This window comes from Nyctereutes procyonoides, unplaced genomic scaffold, assembly GCF_905146905.1.
Source record: "Nyctereutes procyonoides isolate TBG_1078 unplaced genomic scaffold, NYPRO_anot_genome, whole genome shotgun sequence".
NCBI lineage: Eukaryota > Metazoa > Chordata > Mammalia > Carnivora > Canidae > Nyctereutes > Nyctereutes procyonoides.
Window position 1 is genome coordinate 15,244,135 of NW_026575049.1, and position 7,066 is coordinate 15,251,200.

Here is a 7,066-nt window from a genome sequence, read left to right on the forward strand (position 1 = left end):
TGCTTTTCTGTGTATTTATTCCATACATTAGAATGTCATGCTTGGGATGCCTGGGTGGCTCAGCGGTTGAGCATCTGCCTTGGACTCAGGGCGTGACCCCAGGGTCCCAGGATCGAGTCCGACCTCAGGCTCCCTGCATGGAGCCTGCTTCTCCCCCTGCCTGTGTCTCTGCCTCTCTCTCTGTGTCTCTCATTAATAAATAAATAAAATGTTTAAAAAAATAAAATAAATAAAATATCATGCTTTGTTCAAAAAAGAAGATATTAAGTGATAATTAACTTTATAGCTTTAAAGAAATTTATATTTAATAGAGTTTTATAGGAGCAAATTCTTAATTACTTCATTATTTAGTTAAGTTATGAATTAATATGGACCATTAACACATCTACCTTCAGGATCCGGAAGTCATTTTTCTTGCTTATTATATAATTTTCATAGCATTACTTAATGGATGGGCAAATATTTATAATTCACAAATGAAAAATGTATAAGAATTTGATGAGCATTGAGTAAAAATCTCTTGGCATAAGCTTTACACATTAGTCCAACAATATAAGGATCACGGTCCTTACAAATTCTCAAGCATTAACTAACAAATAAAAAAAAATGTTTCCTTTAAAAATAGGAAGTTTTCAAGTGAATTATATATTTAATTAATTAGAATTTGATAAAGTATATGAAACAGGGCTTCCAGTTTGGCCAAAATGATAAAGTTCTATTCTTAGTGTTCCAACTCTCGTCTTCCACAGGGTCAGATTATCAGAAAGCACATTAGCTTTGCATCTTTGGTGTCTTACCTTTGCACTATTATTTATTGTTAAAAGAGTAAATGGGGCACCTGGGGTGGCTCAGTCAGTTGACATCTACCTTCATCTCAGGTCGTGACCCTGGGGTTATGGGATGGAGCCCCATATGGAGATCCACGATCAGTGGAGAGCCTGTTTCTACCTACCCCTTTGCCCTCACCCCTGCTCGTGTTTGTGCTCTCTCTCTCTCTCTCTCTCAAATAAAATTAAAATCTTAAAAAAATAATAAGTGCATGCATCTCTTTAAGTACAGAGCCTTAGATGCCCCTCAAAGACCCTATCACACTCCACAGCCATCCCCAGAATCTCCTTGCTCCAGGAAAAGCAACTTTTCTTAATACCATCAAAGTCAAGAATAAATTAAATAGGAGACTCTGCTGTCTCCAGATTACGGATGAGTCGCTGGGCCTGGGGTCAGGCTGCTGACTAACCTGTTACCAGGCAGCATCTCTGCTTCTCACAGACTTTGATGAGTGTGTCAAGGTTAAGATGGAGACAACAGAGACGTGGGCTGAGGCAGTCAATTCTAAGCCCAAGCAAGACAGTTCTTGGCTAAACTTGAACTTTAATATCAATATTAAGGGCTTTTTTAAAAAATATTCACACCTGTGCAGACCCACCTGGTCAGGTGCACACTCTCCATCTCCAAAGGTATGCATCTTGAAGCTAGCAAGAATTTGTAGGTGTAATAACTTAGACACACCTAGAAACTGTGTAGAACCAACTTATTTCTACTCATATCCTCCTGCTTACAGTTGCCCTTATTCCTTCTTTCCCTCTAAACCTTGGTTAGAATCTTATTGATTACAAAAACTCTGAACCTCTTTTAGAAGTCACTGAGATACGGTTCTGTTGGGAAAATAGGAAATCATGCCCCTCCCCGCAAAGAGAAAACAACAACAAAAAAAATTGTATCCATAAAGAAGAGGAAGAGAACTATTTTGTATGCATATCATTGCATACATAGCGCAGACAAAAGTCCACATAAATCTATACAGTAAAATAGAATAAATAACTAAAACTTCTGTTGTCTCCATGAGAAACAAATGGCTGCACTCTGTGATTATATCCTGGACCCCTCGTGAGAGACTCCTGGGTGAACTTCCAGAGGTGTGCGTTTCAAGTTTCAAATGTCAGAAAGTCCACAACCTTATACTGCAAAATCAAGAGTTTGGGCATATTGGGTTTTCAAGGAGACATCCTAAGGTGTGGAGGGGGAGAAGCTGCTACCTTCTTTCCTTTAATGAATCAGAAGAAAGTTTCACCGTTTCACAATTCCTTCCCCAGCAGAATACTGTGGACCCCATATGCAAGTGTCTTTCTCCAGCGAACTTCAGTTTCCTGCATCTCAACTATGATAAATATATGATATAGCAAATAAACTGCAACTCACTAGATTCCCTATCAAAGTAATATAAAGTAATATTAGTAGTTAAGTCCTACTGAGAAGCTTAGAAGATGGGTTGTTGACCATGAAGGCTAGGTTCCTTCAAGTATAGGAAATTAGAACATTTTATGTTGGGGTAAGTACAGTATCCTGGTTTTACATCTTTTCTCGAGAAATGGGGAAAGCCTAAACTGTCATGTCTCTGTGGAAAACAGAAACAGAACATCTTGAACAAGCAAGATGCTGACTGCTGCAGAATTGACGACTTTTTAAAAAAATTTCGACGTGGAAAACAGTTGAGTTGGGTGATTATTAAAGTATGCTATGGCTGCTCAAAATTCCTTGTACCCATTCCCAGGTAAATTACCCCAGACATGAGCACTTTTTTTGTGTCCATTTAAACATAATTTTTGTGACAGTAACCAACTTTCCTAGTGTTTTATGGTTCCAGTGCAGTTTTCCAAGTAGTATTTCTTTTTATTCTTATTACCGTATGAATTCAATATTATTAGAATGTCTTATTCATAATAAAAAATAGGGTTTAAGAATATTGGTTGACTTGCCCAAGCTCATGCAGGTAGTAAGTGATAACATCAAGTTTTTGACACTAAAGTCACAGCTCACAAGGCCTGTAGTGTTTACAGTTATCTTAGTACTTAGACACATTAAAGTGAAGTGTGTGGGCTCCGGGGTAACTCCATACATTGAGCTTCTGACTCTTGGTTTTGATTCAGGGCATGATCTCAGGGTTATGGGGCTGAGCCCCCATCAGGCTTCTTGCTGGATATGGAGCCTGCTTAAGATTCTCTTTCTCACTCTCCCCCAGCCCCCTCAATTGTGCTCTAAATAAATAAATAAATAAATAAATAAATAAATAAATAAAGACATACGAATCACAATCTTTGAACTATAAGAACATATAATACATTGAGGGATTAGGGAAGGGCTATATAAATACAGAGTCTTAAAACCTTGCTTAACTCATATGAAGTAGTAATTAATACCGATTTGTACAATGCAAGATGTAGATACCTTATGGATTTGGAGAAAGAGATCCTAAATGTTGAGATGCTTAGGTCAATATTCATGTTGGAAGTGGCACTCACACTGGACTGTGAAAGTTGTTGAAAATTTTGAGAGGTGCGGGAACCAGGAAGAACCAAGGGACCATTTTAATTGTGCTTGTATCAATTCTTAGAGAATTAAGGCAAGCAAGTGAATTATCCCAGGTGTTCTGGGTGAGGGCCTTATTATACCAAGTAAAATATGAAACAGCATAAAAAGTAATCTGTACTCTTATGCCACCAGATTTATGGGATTTGGTAGCCAATAGATATATTATATAAAATTAAATAATCTGACAGGCTATCATAAGTAATTAATAAAGTGGTAAATTAAACATCCATTATTCTCAAGATCCTTTTTCTGGCTGCTTTGTTGTTGTTGTTTGTTGTTGTTGTTCTTGTTTTAACTTTTATTTTTTATTACTTAACAGAGCTGTTTTTCCAGAGCCACCTAAGACTTTACCTCCCTCTTTTGTCGAACTCCGCCCCCAACTACTTGCATGTTCCCTCATTCACATCCTCTACTTTATTCCACTTACAAAACAAGACCAAAGCACTTCTCAAATAGATTCCACCTGAGAAATGGCATGCTCCAGACAGCAACGGAAGGGTCTTTCACAGACACAATGCTGAGCAGGGACGGGAGCAAATATAAATAGTCCATAGTTATACTGGTAGTGCTGAGAGTAACTTTCTTCCCCCTTTTTAAACTTTCTGGTAAAATTTAGAAGTTTTAGCTCTTCACATTCTTTTATTTTTTTATTTATTTTTTTCTCTTCACATTCTAATGTCTTTAAGCAGCATAAATTCTGAGTACTTTGGCTTCCATACATTTACATCAGTGGATTAATCCATGGAGCTTAAGTACTTATCTGATTTTAATCCATCATTACAGTACAATAATTATGTCAAAATTATGCTTTACAAATGAAAACAACTTAAAACAACATCTTTGCTTTTCTTACCTGAAAACAGTTTTAGTTCAAGTGACTAGCTAACATCAACATTAAAAATGGCATAATGAAAATGTCAATTTTATTTAGTCTAAAAACTGAATGCACATTTCATGTAAACTTCAATGATTAAACTAGTATATATTGAGTGATATTTATAGTATAGTGTTGCATTTTTTTACCTTTAGGACATCTGAATAATAGAGTAACATAAGTGGGGCACGTAAAGGAACATGACCTGTGTCAAACCATGAAAGAAGTTATGAACGTTTAAACTCTACTTTAAATACATAGGGTGATGATGAATCATAGAAAAGTAATAATCCAAATAAGATTATTCAGTTAGAGAGAGACTTAGAAAACCTGCGGGGTAAGCATGACTTTGAACATGAGCTAAAGAACATGTCTGATGGAAGAGAGGGTCTAAAAAGTTAAAGCAACGCAACAGAGAGAGAATGAAAATCATATGCGTTGGGCATTACAAATGGAGCCGGGACCCTGTTAAAGTCAGTACTCCTGACTGAATTAAGCAAATTAACCCAAAGGACAGAGAGACCCCACGTTTTATTAGGATATACCAGAAAATTATAATATATTTAAATTTCTGACTTTGAGAAAGTCATTGTTTTGCAGTATTAAAAGTCATAAAATGCATGAACTAGAAAGATACTTTAACAAAGTATAGCTATTATAAGATTTATACTATATGAAGTAATATTTGTGTGAATCCTGCTCAGCCATATATATAGGGAGCTATTAAAAGTATATGAAGGGTACCTGGGCTTAGTTGATTGCCAGACACTTGATCTCAGTTCAGGTCTTTATCACAGGTTCAAGCCCTGAATTGGGCTCCATATCACTTAAAAAAAAAAAAAGTAGATGAAAAATGTGAAAAGATTTTTTAAAAACAGCAAGATATTTTTCTTGTGCTTCTGTCTTGTTTTGTTTTATTTTACAGGAGTCATCAAAAAATGCTACATGTTGCCACTTTATAATTTTAAAATATAATAAGTAATTATAGAAAAACAAAACACTAGTTAAGAGTATTATTGATTAATTGCTATAATTGATTAATTGAATACTTGATTATCCGATTAATGAAGTAATGAGCAAGTGATGGTCAGGATAATCAATTACACCCATAACAATTTTCCTCCATTTTATTTTTTTAAGAAAGAGAGATCACATGCATACACCCTAGCAGGGGATTTAGGGTGCAAAGGGAGAGGTAGAGAACCCCAAAGCATGCAGGTGTGGAGCCCAAGGTGAGGTTTGATCTCATTACCTTGAGATCATGACCTGAGCCCAAATCGAGAGTCAGATGCTTAACCAAGTGAGCCACCCAGGTGCCCCTTTCTACATTTTAATTTTAAGAATAATTCATAAATAGCAAAAATGAGCTAATAGCAGAAATTTATTTTTAAAATCCTGAGAATAGTTCTGCTCCTACCCGTTTGGCAGACAGTTGCATCTTCTGGTGCAGTGACAGCTGCATCCCCAAGACACAATGGTGAAGGTCGGAGTGACGGATTTAGCCATATTGGGCGCCTGGTCACTAGAGCTGCTTTTAACTCTGGCAAAGTGGATATTGCCGCCATTAATGACCCCTTCATTGACCTCAACTACATGGTGTACATGTTCCTGTATGATTCTACCCACAGCAAGTTCCATGGCACGGTCAAGGCCAAGAAAGGGAAACCTTTCTCCATCAATGGGAAGGAGTTGTCATCAATGGGAAACCCATCTCCGTCTTCCAGGAGTGAGATCCCGCCAACATCAAATGGGGTGAGGCTGGTGCTGAGTGTGTAGTGGAGTCCACTGGGGTCTTCACCACCAGGGATAAGGCTGGGGCTCACTTGAAGAGTAAGGCCAAGAGGGTCATCATCTCTGCCCCTTCTGCTGATGCCCCCATGTTTGTGATGGGCGTGAACCATGAGAAGTATGACAACTCCCTCAAGATTGTCAGCAATGCCTCCTGTACCACCAGTTGCTTGGCACCCCAGGCAATGTCATCCAAGAAAACTCCACGGCATTGTTAAGAGACTCATGACCACAGTCCATGCCATCACTGCCTCCCAGAAGACCATGGACAGCCCCTCTGGGAAGCTGTGGCGTGACGGCCGAGGGATTGCCCAGAACATCATCCCTGCTTCCATTGGTGCTGCCAAGGCTGTGGCAAGGTCATCCCTGAGCTGAACAGGAAGCTTCCTGGCCTGGCTTTCCATGTCCCTACACCCGACGTATCAGTTGTGGATCTGACCTGCCACCTGGAGAAAGCTGCCAAATATGACAACATCAAGAAGGTGGTGAAGCAGGCATGGGAGGGCCCCCTCAAGGGCATCCAGGGCTACACTGAGGACCAGGTTGTCTCCTGCGACTTCAACAGTGACACCCACTCTTCCACCTTCAACGCGAAGGCTGGCATCGCCCTCAATGACCACTTCGTCAAGCTCATTTCCTGGTATGACAATGAATTAGGCTACAGCAACCGGGTGGTGGACCTCATGGTCCACATGGCCTCCAAGGACCACCAGCCCCAGAGAGAACAAGAGGAAGAGAGAGGCCCTCCTATTGGGGAGTCCCTGCCCCAAGTTAATCCCCCAACACACTGAAAATCTCCTGACTCCAATTTACATCCCAGACCCCAAGGAAGGGGAGGGCTTGGGGAGCCCTATTTGTCATGTACCATCAATAAAATATACTGTACCCAGAAAAAAAAAAAAAAAACAAGAAGAGATCCTGAGAATAATCTGGGCTTTTTTTTAAAAAAAAAAAAAAAGATTTTATTTATTCATTCATGAGAGACACAGAGATAGAGAGAGAGGCAGAGACACAGGCAGAGGGAGAAGCAGGCTC

General features: G+C 39.1%; 1 pseudogene; it reads left to right on the plus strand.

Moving 5' to 3' along the window:
• The first annotated feature begins 5,717 nt into the window (after positions 1 to 5,717).
• LOC129511864 (glyceraldehyde-3-phosphate dehydrogenase-like) lies at positions 5,718 to 6,732 on the plus strand (annotated as a pseudogene).
• Positions 6,733 to 7,066: the final 334 nt, after the last annotated feature.